Genomic DNA, 19,504 nt, shown 5'->3' with positions numbered 1-19,504 from the left:
GAATAAATATTTTATTATTAAATTTGACTACAATCCCAGAGCTATGGATTCTGTAATATGAATACAGCAAGGGCTCAATAAATGTTTTTGTACCCTGAGCTCCAGAAGTTTGTACCATAGCATATTGATTAATACTTATGCAAGTGAATTAATCTGTGTTCCACAAGAACACAAGAATGAGAGAAGGAAGAAGGAAATTTAATTTTATTCAAGCTTTAATATTAATTTAACTCTTCAACTAAATTTTTAAAGTTTGATACACTGCTATTCTTGTACTACTTATTTTCAGCATTTGCTTTAATTATAAGCATGAGGAATACTGTTAGTAATACAGTTATTCCCCAGACTCTTACCCCTCTGCTCTTAGATCGTCACATAATACTGATGAACCCAGATATATGTTTAAATAACATAGGTTATAAATTAATGTTCACAATAGAGGCTGGAAGCAGAATGGATTAGGAAAAGGAAATACTTCCATTAACGGAAGTTAAAATAATTGGAGGAGGAGAGAAAAAGATTATGAGAGGGTGGTACTGAACATATAAATAGAAGAAAGCATTACTAAGACACCAGTACCTACAGTAATTTAAATATACTCTGGAGGCAATACTAACCCTATTTTGAGCAAATATCAAACAGTATCCAAAGAATAAAAAAAAAATAGATCAATCAACTATTTCTAGACTTTCTTGGGGGTGATGGGAAAAATCATGAAAGATTTAGAATTCAATTTTTCTAAATATTATCATTTTAATCTAAGAATTTACATGCTAAAAATTGACTGGATGACACATGTTATGAAGACTTCAGTGTCGTAGGCTTTCATCTAGCCTGCTTGGCTTATTAATCAGCATAAATGGAGAGTGGAGAAAGGGAGGAAAAAGAATGACAATGTTGCTCTGAACGTAGGTCTAGTGACTACACTCACGTTAAGAAGCAAAATGTGAAAAGTATAGGGAATTAGTCCTATAAATGGGAAGAAATGAGGCCATCCTGCTCGTTTTAGAGTCAATCAGTCAAAAAATATTGATTGAGTACCTTTTCTGTCTCATACCACTGGGATGCAGGGATAAACGAGAATGACAGGGTCCCACTCCTCAAGGAGATTAATTTCTAGGGGAGAGAGAAGAGATGGTAAGGACGTCAATAAATAAGATTATATCAGGAACAAATAAGTGTGAAGAAAAAGATAAAACAGGGCAATGAGGTAGAGGTACCAACGGTGAGCACTGGGATTTCATTAGCTACGGTGGTTGGTACCAAAAGATAAAAGAAAGTTATGTGCCAAGGTCCTGAGAACACGATGAACTTGTATTATTCTGGTGGCGTGGCTTTTTAAAGGAGGCAAAGAAGGGGACAAAAGGAAGGATTGGAGTTTAGAGATACAAGCAATCTGCAGACCATATGGGATTTGTGGACCGTGTGAAGAATTTTGAATTCTTAATGTCGATGTCCTTGCAATGGGAAGCTACTCTAGGATTTGAAGCTTGGGAGAGAAATTTCATCTGAATTTATTTTCAGATGAAAACCTAAAGCTCCTAAAGGTTAAGTAGTACATAGGCCTTTTAATATTGAACAAAATGATGAAAATTACTGAGCTACAGTTTCCAATACTTAAAAGTGACTAAAATAAATTAATATTTAGAACAAAAGGAACCACCTCTATCAATGAATAACTGTATTAGTCTGCTAGGGCTGACCCGGCAAAGTACTACAAACTGGGCAGCTTAACATAAGAAATTTATTATCTCAATTCTGGAGGCTAGAAGTTCAAATCAAGGGGTTGGCAGGGTCGGTTCTTTCTGAGAGCTATGAGGGAAGATCCATTCCAGGTCTCTGTCTTGGTCTATAGATGGCCATCTTAATTTTCATGTGGTCTTATCCCTTTATATGTGCCTGTGTCCAAATCTCCCCTTTTTTATGAGATTCAGTCATATTGAGTTAGGGGCTGACCCTTCTCCAGTGTGACCTCATCTTAACTAAGTACATCTGCAATGACTCTATTTCCAAATGAGGTTGCATTTTGAGGTACTTGGGATTAGGACTTTAATATGCGAATTTGAGAGAAACACAATTCAACTCATAACAATAACTATTTTATTAAAAAAGCTGAAACTATTAAGATACAAGCAGAAAAAAATGTTTCTCCTGTCTTAATGACCCTTTCAACTCACTCCTTAGAAATTTCTTCCTTACCCCTTAAATGAAATCTTAACCTATGTTGTTCTTTTATTTACTTATTTTTAAAATTTTAGTCTCACAAATGGCATTATTTGAAAAATTAAGATGTCCAGTCTGGTGGCACAGCTGCATAACTCATTACGTATGCCACGTAAAGATTCTTCCTTCCTACCTTGTTATTTAAGTGAGGGCGCCTGTAGGGAGGAGGAGGAGGGTCTGTGTAGAAAATGCTCTTTCCTAGCTCTAACTCTCACTCTCCCCACTTTGGTTTTAGGCCCCTTCAGTGTTTTACCCAGATGAGAAAGTGATTTAGGGAAAACGGTCTTATAAGAGGACACTATGCACCAGGTTAGGAAGATATTTAGCACTGGCTTTCGACCTCCTGAGCTACTTTTGTAGATTTAAATACATCAATAATGAGGTTTTGGGGAACTTCAATAGAAACTCCCGAGGTGGAGGGAAATGGGAGGACTTCCCTCCTGGGACATCACCACTCAGCTCCTGTGTGTTCCTTATGCAGACTTTTTTTTTGGTGCAGCCATTGCCCCCTCGTCGTGGCTTGTGGCTATCTTGAGCAGAGTTCCATTTCACATGGCTCTAGGCTTTCTCTTATGGTCCACAGCCAAGCCTCTGGAACCACATGTGGCACTAGGACAGTTTGCTTCCAGTGCCTCTCACTGTTTCTCTGCTCTTGTGACTCACAGCCACATTGTCTCTCACACTTAGGTTTCCTAAATGGGAGTCAGATACAAGTGCACCACGTTCCCAGTTCTAGTGATCACAGCACAAGCTCTCTGAGCAATCACCTTACAGCCTTCTCTGTGGTCCTGAATTCAGGAGGATGGATACAGCCTCTACCCATCTCCCAAGGGGAGGGCTTGGAAAGTTTTTATACATTTACAACATTCTCAGATTTTTTTCTGCAAAAATATTTCTCTTCCCAGTGTTCTTTGACTTTGATCTTCATTATCGGTCTGTGGGTGTTGGATGAAGGGACCCCACACCACTTTGGGGGCACCCCTTTTATAAGTTTGGCATAAGTCTTTGGAATATAGGGGAAAGGGCACCAATTCTTTGGTTGTTGACCTTCATGGTCCCACCTGAAATTAACATAAAGGAGTCCTCTTTTGCCATTCAGGTACACAGGTAACAGTGAAGTCTGGGTTATAGGAGGGGTGCAGTCTGCTAGGCTCACACTCAAAGTCCATTTAGGCCCTTCTGCCTGTACGTGAAGAAATCACCAGTAATGATTTTCTGATGTATCTCTCTGTAGTTAATGGAAACATCAGAGATGGGTTTGTTTTGATTCCCTCTAGAGATACATTTGCCTCAAACATCCTGATAATACTCGTAAAGTCAAGGATCTTTTCTGGCACACAAGCAACATAGTGCTCCAGATTTTCATCCGTGAGTTTTGGGAAGACCTCAATTGGTACACAAACTTCTCTCAACATATTTTTAGTGCTCTGCTCACATCCCCCCTTACTGGCTGGTTCCCACCTGCTGCTGGAGTACTGAAGCCAATGGTTTACACCTGTGGCCGCTGAGGAATTGCCTTTATCAGACCTTAGCCAGGTCAGCTCACCTGGAGATGACTAGGAAATTAAACCCTTTACCCAGGGGCAGCCCATAAACCGTAGGGTATAAAAGCCAGGCTTCTTGCTTCAAGATGCTGCCGTGGGATCAACCTTCCAAGTTTCGACTCTGGATGAAGCCAAGGTTAGACTCTACCTGAGACCACGTTCTCAGTTTACCACTTTTTCCTTTCCTTTCCTTTCCTTTCCTTTCCTTTCCTTTCCTTTCCTTTCCTTTCCTTTCCTTTCCTTTCCTTTCCTTTCCTTTCCTTTTTCCTTTTTCCTTTTTCCTTTCCTTTTTCCTTTCCTTTCCTTTTTCCTCCTCCAACTAGGATTTCTCCTGCGAGCACCCTGAAATGGGGAGATTTTAAACTACTTATTCTGTTACCATAGCAGTCAAATTTTCTCCTGGGAGTCAGATTTCATGATTTCTAATTTTCTAAGAAATATCCATTTTACCTCATTTTCGAATTTATTGACGTAAGTGTTTTCATGATATTCTTTTATCCTTTTAATCTCTATGGCAGCAGCAATTACGGTCCCTGTTTCACTCTAAATATTGTTTGTCTCTTCATTGTTCCCTGGATTCCAGAAGTTTTTTGTATTATCATTTTCAAACAAGTGGCTATGGCTTTATTGATTCTATTTAATACTGGATTTCTATCTCATCAATATCTTTATTTTTTTCCATTTCTTTCTTTTATTATTTTTTCAGCTTCTTACCTAATTTATTTTCACGTGTATTTTTTCTAATATAAATATTTAAGTAGTTTTCTCTTTCTGTACTGTTTTTCTTGCTTCCAACAAGTGTTATGTACTATTTTCATGTTTTTCACTTGTATTTTCTAATTTTCATTATATTTTCTTCTTTGATATGTTTCTTCTTTAATTTCTAACATTAAGTTTTTTTCATTGTCACTCTTTTCTAATCTAATTTGCAGTAGCCAGAGAACATAGTCTATGTGATATCAGTTCTTTGAAATTTCTTTAGAATTGCTGTTGGCCTAGTAGATGATCCAGTTTTCTAAACCTTTCCTGTAGTTTGGTGGTGAAGGTGGGCTGGGGGGATGTGAGGAGAGGGAAGTATATTCTCCAGCTGTTGCTTTTGCAAGCAATATTATATTTAGGTTCACTAATCTGTATGGTGCTGTTCCTAACTTTTAGATCTGTTTTATCCATTTATCACTAAGAGAGTTGTTATTGTCTCCTTCTACATTGTCAGGTTTAACAAATTTTTACCAGCAGTTTTTTCCTTCTTTCTTTTTTTTTTTTTTTGCTTTGTATATTTTGAATCTGCATTTTAGATTCTCCCTAGTTTAAGAATTATTGTATCTTCCTAGGTAATTAAATTTGTTAATAGCACATAGTGATGGTCTCATCACTAATAATGCTGTTTGGCTGATGAGTAACATAGCTTTGTTAGCTCTTAAGTTAGTATTTGCTTAGCATGTTTTTTCCCATCCATCTTGCTTCCTATATTCTGTATTCTCATGTTCTAGATTGTCTTTTTAATTGGCATATGGAGGGGTGGGATAGGTTTTTTAACTACTCTGGAAAACTTAATCTTGTTCCTGGAGTGTTCAGTCCAATTATATTTATTTTAATTGTTGATATGATTTATATTTTATCACTTTGTCTTGTTTTTGAAGTTTTTCACTTCTCTATATTTTATGGTATTATTTAGGGTTTTATTTTTGCTGTCTATTGGATTGGTTAATTTTATAAAGTTTAGTTGATTTTTTTCCCCCCACTTACCAGTTAGGCAGCTATGTGTCTACTTCTAATGTTTTAGTGCTGCCTCTAAAACTTTTTAAATGCATATTTAAATTAAAAACTGTAAAATCAATAACACTGTCCTTCATCAATGCAACGTGGAAATGCTAAACTGTTTTAGTGATTATAAATCTCCACCCAATTTACATAATACTGCTGTCCAATGCTTTAGTCTTATCCTTTTTTTGACTCCACAAATGTTATTGTCTTAATAGCCAAATTTGTTTAGATTTGCATCAGTTTACCATTTTCATTGCTTTCACTCCTTCTTGCATGATTTTCTGAGATGATTTTCCTTTTTTCCTGAATGTGATATTACAATTTATAATAAGAAATATATGTTTAATTTTGAATCCTTGTTTTTTGGTACATAGCTCTTAAACACTTGGAATTTCCTGTGATGAGAACTATAAAGGTGTCTTGATATTCATAATAAACCCCTTTCAACCACACCTGAGTTTATATTAATTAGGTGACTTTTGGAAAGCACCTAAGGATGGGGCTGGTTGCCAGGAGGAACCAGTTATGGGATTGGAGGGTTGAAACTTTGAGTTCCCCTGCTTCTAGGGGAGAGGGGCTGGAGACTGAATCCATTGCCAGTGGCCAATGATTTAATGAATCATGCCTATGTAATAAAGCTTCCATAAAACCTCAGAGGACTGGGTTTGATGAGCTTCTGGGTTGATGAACACATGGAGACTCAGGGAGAGTGGCACAACTGGAGAGGGCGTGGAAGCTTTGGTGCCCTTTTCCTATATCTTGCCCAGTGCGATCTCTAACATCTGGCTATTCCTAGTTATATCCTTTTAAAATAAACGGGTAATCTGGTAAGTGAAATGTTTCTCTTGAGTTCTGTGAGCTGCTCTAGAAAATCAGTTGAACCCAAGAAGGAGGGTGTTAGAACCTCTAATCAATCTACAGCCGGTGGGTCAGAAGCCCAGGTGATTGGTTTCTGCAGTTGGAGAGGAAGCAGTCTTGTAGGACTGAGTTCTTAATGGGATCTGATGTTATCTTCAGGTAAATAGTGTCAGGATTGAGTTGAATTGTAGGACATCCAACTGGTGTCAGAAAATTGCTTGGTGATGTAGGAGAACCCATACACATTGTAATTTGGAGTCAGAATATTACTGACGTACATCTTTAGACATTCTGCTAGTGAGGGTCAGTTAGCTATAATTCATTTTAGACTTAGCAGTTATGTTATTCATGGATTTTGAAAAATCCTTAGCTCTAGCTCTTCATGCCTCCTCTTCTCATTCTGGCAATCTCATTTGGTATATGGAAGATCATCTCACTGTATTCTCTGTATTTTTCACATTTTTCATCTCCTTGTCTTTCTGTGCTACATTCCAAATAATTTCTTTAGATCATCTTCCAGTTTATCTACACTCATTTTTTCCAATGTATTGCTAATATATGTATCTGATATCAAATATCAATTAAAATAATTTCGCTTCTACAGGTTCTGTTAGTTTTTATTCAAGTCTGCACGGTTAGTGTTTTATCAGAGGGGTGGGTTATGAATAGGGAAGGAAAATTTCACGAGGAAGTTGGTACTTAAACTGGACCTTGAAGAATGGATAGGATATTTGTTTCTCAATTTGAAAAAAAAAATCAATATGTAATAAAGTTGACAGAATTAAACACACATCTCCCTTTTCCCTAAACTTAATGATTGTTAATATGTTGCCACATTTGCATACTTACATTGCTTGCTCTATACACACACATGCAAGCATACACAGACTCACACGTATTTTTTTTTATAATTTGAAGTTTACAGCATCTCATTTTACTTCTCAATAAGTCAGCATATATCTCTCAAGAAATCCAAAAAATTAACATTAGTATAATACTATCTTATTTAAAATCAATATTCAGGATTTTCAAATTATATCCAAATTGTAAATTATAAACTTTTAATCAAAGATCTAGTCAAGAATCATGCATTATATTTGGTTGTCATTTCTCTTTAGTATCTTTAACCTAGAAACAGTACTTCTCAGTGGGGGCAGTTTTGCCCTCTGAGACATTTGACAACGTTCATAGATGTGTTTGGTTGTCCAAGTTTGTGGGAGGTGGGGAGAGAACTATTGGCATACAGTGGGTGGAGAATGGAGATGCTACTAAACAGCTACGATGTACAGGGTAATATCCCACAAGGAAGAATTATCCAACCCCAAATGTCAATAGTGTTGAGGCTGAGGTACTCTGATCCAGAACTGTACCTTTTATCTTTTTTTTTCCTTTCATAGCATTGATATTTTTGAAGCATCAAATACAGTTTTCTTGTAGAATGTTGAACAATCTGGCTTTTTCTGATTATTTCCTCACGACTCAATTTAATTTAAACATTTTGGCAAGAATATCATGTAGTGATACACGCCTTGTCATTTTTATAGTCTCTTGTTCTTCATTATTCTTCCAGTATCTTGCTTAATTTCTTTAATTATATTAAATGCCTTCTTATCCCATGATTTGTCATTATTTAGGTCTGAAGTCTTTTATGGAGTTTCTTGGTTTTGTTTACTTGTTTCAGCTGATTCTCAATTATATAGTGGTTTATTATTTATAAGTTTTGGGGTTTGGGGGGGTAATATTTGATTATAAATGCATGTCCTTTGCTTTCTTACCTATGGGAACTCTGGCACCAGATTTAAAGAGATTTTTCCTTTTTTTAATTTTCAGGAAGTATTTAAATTTCTACTTTATTTTTCTTGCCAAATAGTTAATACGAATCATGAACCCAAACTCATGTGACTGCTTAGAATTTCTCTTGGAAGACTGGCAAGTATTTCTACCATTTCCTTCTTTTTGGCAGGTTTTTAACTAGTTGATTCACTGGGGTTGTTGCCCTTCTGTAGTCTAGTGTTATGCTGTATTTCCCAAGTTTTTCTTTATCTCTTGCTATAGCTCCAAACCTGATTTCTGTGCTTGTGTGGACACAGATGCTAGGTTGATAGAGATTGGCATATTCTCCAGGGCAAACACCATTACTCTTTACCTCCCTGGTTTTGGGCTTTCTTGTTGCCTTTGGCCCCCAACCACTTTCTTTATTGTTCTGACAGCTCCTCCGTGCATTTAGAAATATCTTTTCTCTAACCAGCAGTTTGTTTCCTTCCCTCCCCCTTGAAAATTTCTTGAATACACTTCCACATTTTGTTAGAAACAGAAGTCTTTTAATTCAATCTTTAACATTAAATAGTCATTCCAAATCTTCCAGTTTGGACTTTTCATGCAAATGAATGGTATTCTAAGCAGTACACAGGAATAGATCTCTCTTCTATTGTAAAACTGTGCAGAAGAAACTACCAAAGTGGGAACTGACATCACCATCTTTAGTTTTTCCCATTGGCTATTATTTACCACCAAATCAGGATCAAAATTTACCTCTCTATCCATGTTGACTAAACTCTAGCTGTAGGATAAATTGCTCTTATTTCTGCTTCCTAATTGATGGCTTATATATGTCATACCACACCATCTCTTTTCCTCCTCTGGTGTGCCATTTACAGCTGGATGCCCACATATGTTCTTTTGCTGTCTGAAACTTTTTGAAAAGAGGCAGATATAATTAAAATTTTTGTGGAAAAAAATAACCTAGACATATAGCTAGATATTTTTCAAGTCATTAAATGGTAATGATGTTACATTTAATTTGTTCTCTAAATATGTATTGAGTTCCTTCCTGTGACAAGCATAATATCAGAAAGTTGGGGATATAGCAGTGAACAAAACAGACATTGCTTTCATTTAGTATGATATTCTCAAAGTCTATCTATGTTGCTGCAAATGGCAGTATTTCATTTTTTATGGCTGAATAATATTCCATTGTGTATATATACCACACCTTCTTTATCCATTCATCTGTTGATGGACACTTAGGTTGCTTCCATGTTTTGGATATTATAATAGTGCTGCTGTGAACATTGGGGTGCATGTATCTTTCGAATTAGAGTTTCTGTCTTTTCAGCACATATGCCCAAGAGTGAGATCACTGGATCTTTTCAGCACATATGCCCAGGAGTAGCTCTATTTTTTGTTTAAGGAACCTCTATACTGTTTTCCATAGGGGCTGCACCAATTTACATTCCCACCAACAGTGCAGAAGTGTTCCTTTTTCTTCACACCCTCTCCAGAACTTATTTATAGACTTTTTGGGGTTTTTTAAAGTTATTTTATTTATGTATTTATTTTTGGCTACATTGGGTCTTCGCTGCTGCACGTGGGCTTTCTCTAGTTGCGGCAAGCGGGGACTACTCTTCGTTGCGGTATGCGGACTTCTCATTGCATTTGCTTCTCCTGTGGTGGAGTATGGGCTGCAGGTGCACGGGCTTCAGTAGTTGTGGCACACGGGCTCAGCAGTTGTGGTTCACAGGCTCTAGAACACAGGCTCAGTAGTTGTGACACATAGGCTTAGCTGCTCTGTGGCATGTGAGATCTTCCTGGACCAGGGCTCGAACCCATTTCCCCTGCATTGGCAGGTGGACTCTCAACCACTGCACCACCAGGGAAGTCCCTAGACTTTTCATAATAGCAGTTCTTACCAGTGTGAGGTGATACCTCATTGTGGTTTTGATTTGAGTTTCTCTAATAATAAGCAACGTTGAGCATAAACATTGAGCACATTTTCATGAGCCTCTTGGCCATTTGTATGTCTTTGGAGAAATGTCTATTTAGGTCTTCTGACCATTTTTTGATTGGGTTGTTTTTTTGATATTAAGTTATATGAGCTATTTGTATATTTTGGAGATTAAGCCCTTATCAGTTGCATTGTTTGCAAGTATTTTCTCCCAGTCCGTAGGTTGTCTTTTCATTTTGTTTATGATTTCCTTTGCTCTGCAAAAGCTTTTAAGTTTGATTAGGTCCCATTTTTTAATTTTTACCTTTACTTTTGCCTGGGAGACTGATCTAAGAAAATGGTGCTACAATTTGTGTCAGAAAGTTTGCCTATGTTCTCTTCTAGGAATTTTAAGGTGTCATGTCTTATATTTAGGTCGTTAAACCCATTTTGAATTTATTTTTGCATATGGTGTCAGGAAGTGTTACCATACTAAGTGAAGTAAGACAGACAAAGACAAACATTATATCACTTATATGTGGAATCTAAAAAATAAAACAAATCAATTTATTAACAAAAAACAGAAGCACACTGATAGAGAAAATGAAGTTGTGATTACCAAAGGGGAAAGTGGGGGAGAGATAAATTAGGAGTATGGGATTAATAGGAAATTATATTCAGTATCTTGTAATAACCTATAATAACCCGAATCACTTTGCTGTACATTGAAACTAACACATTATTGTAAATCAACTATGCTTCAATAAAAAATAAGCCACTATAAACATAAAAAAAAAACCCATCAAAAACCAGACATTGCCTGATTTTGTGACATCTGAACAGTTTGAGGATGCAGATATTAAACAAAGCTTTTTATTACATGAATAATTAAAAACAATGATAGGTGTATATAGAAAAATAACAGATTTTTTATTGGAATAAATAAGTAATAAACTTTTCTGTGAAATATTTGAGTTGAAACCTACATAAAAGATACTATTTTAGTAATCAATGAAGAAAAAATATGTAAAAGTAGAGACGAAGGAAATACCTTAGTGGATATGAGGAGCTGAAAGATGGTATGGGATTGGACCTATGTCTTTTTTTTTTTTTTTTTTTAAAGAAATTAAGTGTAGTGAGAGGACAAAGTCTACAGGTTTTTAATCTTATTCTAAAAGAAACAGAAAGCCCCAAAGGAGTCTTAGAAGCAGAACAGTTCACACTTTTACACTATTATTCTAACCATTCTTCACAAAACTGCATTGATGGGGAATGATAGTACAAGAGGACAAATTCAGTTAAGAAGCTGTTGTAGTAAACCAAATAAGAGATGAAAATGGCTTGAGACTGTGCTATGATCCTGAGGGTGGAAAGAAGAAGACTGGGCAAAATAGACTTTGAAGATAGAGTTAGTAATATTTTTGATAGATTAGATTAAAAGATGAAAAAAAACAAACCGCGATAGAACTTACAAAGACTGTGGGACAGTTTCAAAAGGCATAACATATGCATAATTGGGATACAAACATAGTAGATATTAATCTAACTATATCCATGATTGCTTTAAGTGTAATCATCTAAATGCATTTAAAGGCAGACACTGTCAAAGTAGATTAAAACAAAAAATATATTTTGTCTGCAGGAAACATATTTTAAATAAAATCATCCAAGAAAGGTTAAAAGTAAAGAAGCCCACTTAGAGAAACCCAAAGTTGAGAGCAGGGACATAAAAGAACATTAGAGGAGACTGAAGCCTCGGCAGCTATAGGTACAATAACATCTAGCCAGATTAGCCTACTTCTCACAATAAAGGCATATTTATCTCAGTTCTTATTGTCCAACATGTATCCATCTTTCAACAACAACTTCAAAATCATAAGGAATTCTAAAGGCAAAAGCAAAAATAGTTTGAAGAGTCAGAGCAATCATCAGAACCAGTTCTGATATAACATAGGTCTTGGAAATACCAGAGAGAAAGTTTAAAATAACTATTATTAATATTTTAAGGGCTCTAATGGAAGGAATAAACAACATGGGAGAACAAATGGGTAATGTAAGCAGAGAGATGAAAGCTAGAATTAATCAAAAGGAAATACTTGCTATAAAAAAAACACTGTAACAGAAAAGAAGAATGCTTCTGATGGACTCATCAGTAGACTAGACATGGCTGAGTAAAAAATCTGTGACCTTAAAGATACACCAATAGAAACTTCCCAAACTGAAATTCAAAGAGACAAAAGAAAGAAAAAGGTAATAGAGAAAGATATACCATGGTAACATGACTTAAAAGAAAAATGAAGTAGCTATATTAATTCCAGGCAAAGTAGATGTCACAATAAGGAAAAGTATCTAGAATAAAGAGAGGCATTACATAATGATAAAGGGATTAATTCTCCGAGAAGATACAACAATCTTAACAGAAACTTAAAATAGAGCATGTATGCACATAGCAGCCAAATATATGAAACAAAAACTGATAGAGCTGAAAGGAGGATAGACAAATCAACTAATACAGTAGGCAACGTCAATCCCTCTGTCACTAATTAACAGATCCATTAGGCAGAAAATGAATAAATACATAAATGACTCAACAGTATTATCAATCAACTTAATCTAATTGACATTTATTTCTAGACCTCTTTATCAAACAACAGCAGAAGTCATTTTCTCCTTATATTTACACAGAACGTTCACCAAGAATGTTCTGGGTCATAGAATATACCTTAACAAACCTAAAAGAATGGTAATCATGCAACGTATATTTATTCTCAGACCATAATGGAATTACACAATAAATTAATTAACAAAGATAATTGAGAAATCCCAAATAGATGGAAAGTAAATAACGTATTTCTAAACTGATGGATCAAAGATGTCTCAAGAGAAATTGAAAAATATTTTACACCACATGAAAATAAAAACATTCCATTAAATTTGTGGGATGCATTGAAAGCTTTCCTTTAAGGGAAAATAAATGCATATACTATAAAAGAGAAAAGATCTTAAGCTAGTAACCTAGCTTCCTCCTTAAGAAACTAGAGAAAGAAGAGAAAACTAAGACTGAACCAAGCAGAAGGACAGAAATAATCAAAATTAGAGGAGAAATCAATGAAATTGAAAACAGGAGAATTGAGGAAGTCAACAAAACCAAAAGCTGATTTTTGAAAAAAGAAAATGATTTAAGTGTCTGGCTTTGGCAGGTGATACAAATGAAGGTGATATTTGCTGATATAAAAAAGGAGCAGCAAATTTGGGAGATGGGTCAAAGTTATAGCATAGGGCATGATTATATTTAAAAACAGGTTAGCTAAGAAGTAGGCAGATACTTGAGTGTAGGCTCAGGAGAAACTTTTGGCTGCAAACATAACATTGGGACACACTGGAATACAGATGGTCTATAAAGTCATGGAAATGAATGAGTGAGGTGAACGGGTGAGGAAAGAAAGTTGACAATGCCTAGATATGTCAAATGGTGTTAAAATGTTCTGGCAACAACAAATAAAGAGTGAATTTTTTTTAGGCAACATAGAATCATTTTGTGGCCTCAGCAAGAGCAGAGTTAGTGGAGCAGTACATGTGCAAAATGTCAAGTTGGCATAGAGAGGGTAGGAGACTTAAGGTGGGGAGGGAGGGCAAGGTGAGTAGATAATGCCTTTCAAAACTTACCTCAAGTGTAGCAAAGAGGTAAGTTGTAGCTGGAGGTTAATGTAGGGTCTGGATGGTTTCTTTGTCTCTTTAGAACTGCTCAGGCTCCTGAATGTCTATGGAGATGACACAGTAGGAAAGGGAAGTTTGAAGATGCAGGAGCAAGTTCCTGAGAAAGTGAGAGGGAGCTAGTTATCTGGCACAGGGAGAAGGAGAAACTGCCCTATAGTTAACACTGACTACATGTCGGATGTTAAACTCAGGGCTTTATGTAGATTATTTAAGTTTATCTTCACAATAGTCCTCTGAGGTTGATATTTTCTCCATTTTATCATGAGAAATTCAATTTTAGAGTCATTAGAATTTAATTCAAACTTAGAGAGCTAGTAAGTGGTGGAGGCAGAATTCTAACTGGGTCTGATTGCAGCACCTATATAATATATAGATAGATAGATATTTTAACTACTTCTGGTATTGCCTCTTATCTTCATATCTGCAACCACCCTGAATCTGCAACCAAATGAAATAATTATGATTTCCCTCTGATAGTAAAATACTGAGATCGAAGTAGAGCTATACCAGGAAAGAAGTTCCCAGTTCTGCAGTGTTTGGCTGTGAATCAAATAGATTAATGCACCCACAGTGTCTTGATACTTACTATTCTTTCTTGCCTGAAGTGCTTTTTCCTGGATACTTGTGTGATTGCTGCTTTCTTTTCCCTCAGATATAAATCTGAATACCACTTTGGTAGAGAACTTGAAGGAGAAGTGAATATCAGGGGGAATATTGAAAATGAGAATCATGGGCAAAGATTGGCAGGACCCACTTCCCAAACTTTTCAGAAAATAAACTCATTCTAACCAACAGATAGTGAGAATTCAGGCCCCACTGGCAAGTTCATTCTTCTTTGCTTTGTGATGCTAGGCAAGTTAATTAACCAGTCTGTGCCAGTTTCTTCACTATAAAATGGAGATAATAATAGAACTTCTTACGGGGGTTCTTATAAATATTAAATGAGCTAATCCATATAAAATGCTTTTAACAGTGCTTAGCACATAAGTGTTCTATATTGTTAGTTACCAATATTATTAAAGTCATCTCTACTGAGAGATGGGATACATTATCATGCTCTCTTATCATGATGATGCTAGAACACTTGCTCACTCTAATTAGTTCCCCTTTGTTTTGATTCCAGACTTACAAAGGAATTTCCCAATGATTATTTTGTTCCACTTTATATCTGCAGACATGAAGAGAATAATCTAGCCCCCTCTGCTTGGGATCTATGGCTGTTAGTTTCATTGTAAATTAACTAATATTCTTATGAAAGTAATCATATAAATCTGTCCATAAGAGGAAATTGTCTGGGCATACTGTCTAAACCAAGAATATTCTGGTTCCCTGTGTTGGTTATTTCTCAATTAATATGAGGCTTTATTCAAATCTTCATGAGCTTGGAAAATGTACCTTCATCCTGGAAATGTGCTTTGGAGGTATTGAGAAGAGTAGGTTGGACAGCAGATTGGTGACTTTCTGGGTGATGAAAGTCACTGTCTTAGGAGAGAGTGGGCAGCCTTATTCCAGGCAGACAGCATATACCTCTGTATGCAGAGCTTTTCTCCCACTTGCATTTATAGAATCCACTGCTATTATCTTTGTGTTACAGATGGTGATGAGAGACGCAAAGTCACTTGCCCAAGGTCACATAAACATGAGTAGCAGAGCCTTCGCTCAGACTCAGCTTTGATGCCAAAGTCTTCTCACTACATATATACTTGGTTCCAGTAATAGTAAATATAAGAATGATCAGAAAATTATCCATCTGAGGATAAAAAGAGTTATTTGAAATGTTTGTTTAATAATGAGAACTCTATAAAAAGGATTTTGTAAAATCAAAGGACTATTTAAATAATCATGCGATTATGCATATAATTACTGTCTTTCCCTCCCCCTACTCTCACTCACACACACACACACACACACACACACACACACACACACACTCACACTCATGCCCTTATACAGATTTGCTAGTATATCGTTAGTTCTTTACGTTATTTTAAACTCAACAAACTGTGAGTTAATAGATTTAATTGCTGTGAAAGAAGAACATGTTTGGTGTAAATTAAAAAGACACTTCAGAAAATTGTTATTAATGTGGTGTGCAGGTTGGTTATAGTTTAGTTAGACAATTGAGTAACTTGGTCATTGTAATGGTTTTTCCATTCCAACTGCAGCTGAAAAGTTTGGACATTAATAGCAGACTTGTTATAAGTCATAGCTTACCACAAACATAAGTAATGTGATTTGTAAATTCATTGACAAGATTGTAGAAGCTGAAGTAACACAATCATGTTGCTCTGTGGAGTGTCATTTGACTCTTTTTCTTTCTCTAAGCTTCTCGGCTTGGAGCAGTTCCTGAAGAAGAGTTTAACTACAGTCCAGCAAGTCTCTTAATTTTTGGGTGCCACCTATACTGCTGGGCTCCATGGACCAGGTCTCATGCTTGGTTCGGTTTCTGCAGCACCTTTATTAATGCTATAAGAATGAAAGTGAATGTTAACAAATCTACCCAAATATCACATATGGCTGAGAAAAATACAAGTAGACCAAAACGCAAGCCCAGAATTGTACCATAAAGAACAGTGCATATCAATAGCTACAGAAGGAAAGAACCATAAATAAATTCAAAAGACTGTGGAGGAACTGGGGAAGAGGCGATAGTGCCAAAGTAAAGCTTAAGGACAGTGATCTAAAAAAATATTCCCTCTCATGTGACTTGGTAATAAAGAAAAGCCAACATTATTAAGAGTGCTTACGTAAGATGGCAATCGTTAAAAATAAATTTGATGATTTTTTTCCTACAACATTTCTAAGATTCATTTTTTCCTTTTTATTCCTACTCTTCTGCTTCAGTTTTCCCTGCGCAGCCCGACTTCTGGTTTTCCTCGTTCTCTCCCATCACGGCTTTTGAGAAAAGTCTAGACCCACATCCAGAATAGTCTTTTACAAATATCACTGTCATTAGATGATCATCTACTCTGGTCATTCCTTTATTTCCTCCTACTTGTGTCCTTAGGTTATACCATGTGCCTTCCCAGCATTAAGACTGTTCTCAATTTTTTTCCACCTGGGTTTATTTGTCCTTCAGTCCTTTACTATAATCTCAAGCACAGCTTATTTTTTAACATTTTACTAGCTTTTCATAGTTTAAATGCTTAAGTAAATTCTTAAGTAGAATCTTCTACAATATAATATTGCATTCCATGTAGAGTTTTCACTGTGTAAGACTAGATTCTTGTCTCAAATACAGTTAACGAAGTTGAGTTATATTTAAATGTTGAAGAAAAAGCCCTACCTATTTGTGCTTAAGTAATAATGAAGAAATAATAAAGGAAGACAAAATGAAGATGATAGTAGTAGAAAGAACATTTTCAAATACAAGCTCTGTCATTGAGTTCTAAGACTTTGGGCAGATTTCTCAAATCTCTGTTCCTGAGTAGTAAAATGGAGTAAACAATATTGAATTTATACATATGATCACCTAGACCTATAGACATTTTTGCTTTATAGACAAACATTTCTGAGTAAAGCAAATATTTCTTACTGCTTTTCCAATTTCCATTGTCTTCTTCAGACTGTAGCTGTTTTCTATAATTCCATATTTCCCCATAAGAATTCTTCTGTTTATGAAGATTTTAATGAATGTTCTTTTAAGAGTGTTTTACTCTACTGAGAAGCAATAGGAAACTGTGAAATTAAGATGGCACAGATATAGAAGGAATAATAAATATAGTCTCTAAGATACAGCCTAAAAAACAACAAGCTCTATTTTCTACCATTATACCAATTAAATGACAAACACAATCACAGAAATACAGCACAGTAATTTTAGATCTTATTCTAAAAATGTGTACATTGTATCAAACCTATTCATAGTTGATAAGTTTTTAAAATATGCATTCCATAATACTACTAAATGGAATACATTGCACTGATAGAATGCCTAAAAAACATCTAACTTTTATCAATGTAAGCAAATGACAAGTGATTCTAGTCCTAATGTCAGTCTGCTAATCACCACAGCTAATCAGCCCTGGCATTCTCATGGTTCAGTGGGCAGCAATGGAGTAAATGGCCAGTCTTTGGCGTTAAGGAGTTAAATACTCCCTGGTCCAAACTTTGAAAAAGTTTTGCTCCATGCCCTTTTAGACAATGACTAGCTGTTAAGCTCAAAACTAATTAACATTTCAAAAACTAGTGTTAATCAGTATTAGGAAGACTCTAGGGAAACACTTCCCTGCAGAGACCCTTTTCTTCCTTTGCCTTAAAGCAATAACTTCTAAATTATTACTTTAATTTTAAGTTGTGTTTGGTACATAGTAAACAAACCTAAAAATCAGGAAGCCAAAAGAAATGGAATCAGAGGTTGTTTCCAAATCCTATTGCCCTGATTTTACTTGTTTATAGAAACCAACTCTAATATATGCAATAATCTTGTTCTCTAATATGGGTCCATAAACTCATAGAACGTATGAGTGGATACAACTTAATTCCCTACAGCATTACTCTCTTACTGCTGCTATCTGCAGATTTAGAAACAGCACTGATAGACTGTCCAGTTGTATGAGATTAAAGTAATCTGATTTAAAATTCTATATTTAGGTTTGGGAAGGGTCTTTGCAACCCAAATTCCTGCCCACTGCCTCATCTTACACCTGGAGGCACTGAAGCCCATGGTCACAGAAGTGACTAGTGGCGGACATGCATTTAGAATACAGATGTTTTCAGTTCTGCTCTGTTCTTCTCACTGATGAGCACTTGATCAAGTGATAGTGATCATGTATTTAAAATTTCAGTTTCATTTAATTGGGATATGTAAGTAGCAATAAACCTCTACTTGCCCATGAACTTAAAAATGAAACATGTAAGATCTTTGGAGAGATTTTGTTTTTCTGTAGACACATTCAAGTAGGCAACATGCTTCCTTTTTGAGTGCGAATCTATATGTCTTTTAATAGGTAGGTGGTGGCACCTTGGATTACATATGGACTCGGGACTTCGTCGTTCTCCCGTATAATAACTGTGTATCCTTGTAGCTAAGGTCATCCTGCTAAGGTTTTCTTTTCTCATCTGCAAAAAAGAAGATAATACTGCTTACCTCATGCTCACTGTGAGGCTGAAAAGAGATAGTATACATACCCTTGCCTGGTACATAGTAAGAGTTTAATAAAACACTAAAATAGATAAGGGAGTATTTAAATGGTAAGGTCTGGACCAACTGAAAAACTCAGCTCATATCATGAAACTTTGAGGTACTACAAGATGCCCCTGAAACCATGGATGCATTTGTGGGGACAGTTTTTCCTTCTGATGTGGTTTTATCAAAGAAGCTGCATGTGACAATATAGATATGATGTGATGTGTTCCTTGTTACCTTGTCTTTAAAAATGAAATAAGTGGGTCCAGAGAGTTTATGGGAAAAATAATCTGAGAAGAGACCTCATACCTGTGAAGATTTCAAATAGTCGTGGTGAGAGCAATGGAAATAGTCACTGACAGTTTTTTTTTTTTTTTTTTTTTTCAAGCTTACAGGCTGCATCTCACAAGCTGAGTAACAATTATAATCTTGAAGCCTAAAATGATTTGAGACTGTGGGGAAAGCAATACTGAAGATTCCTCTTTGGTTGGCACAATGTGCTCATCTTAAAGACTTTCGTGAATTGTCTCTGTTTCTGGCAGTCCAAGGCTCCGCATTGCTTTAATT

At 35.8% G+C, this 19,504-nt stretch overlaps 1 protein-coding gene across 5 annotated transcripts in view; it reads left to right on the top strand.

Annotated features, from left to right (window-relative positions):
• The window catches only part of LOC309622492 (uncharacterized protein), a 639,059-nt gene that overhangs the window by 325,627 nt on the left and 293,928 nt on the right, over window positions 1-19,504 (top strand). The window lies entirely within an intron of this gene.

The sequence above is a fragment of the Balaenoptera borealis genome (genome assembly GCF_965194805.1).
Source record: "Balaenoptera borealis genome assembly, chromosome: 2".
Lineage (NCBI taxonomy): Eukaryota > Metazoa > Chordata > Mammalia > Artiodactyla > Balaenopteridae > Balaenoptera > Balaenoptera borealis.
The sequence above is the reverse complement of the archived record's forward strand: the minus strand, read 5'-3'. Positions and strand labels throughout refer to the sequence as shown.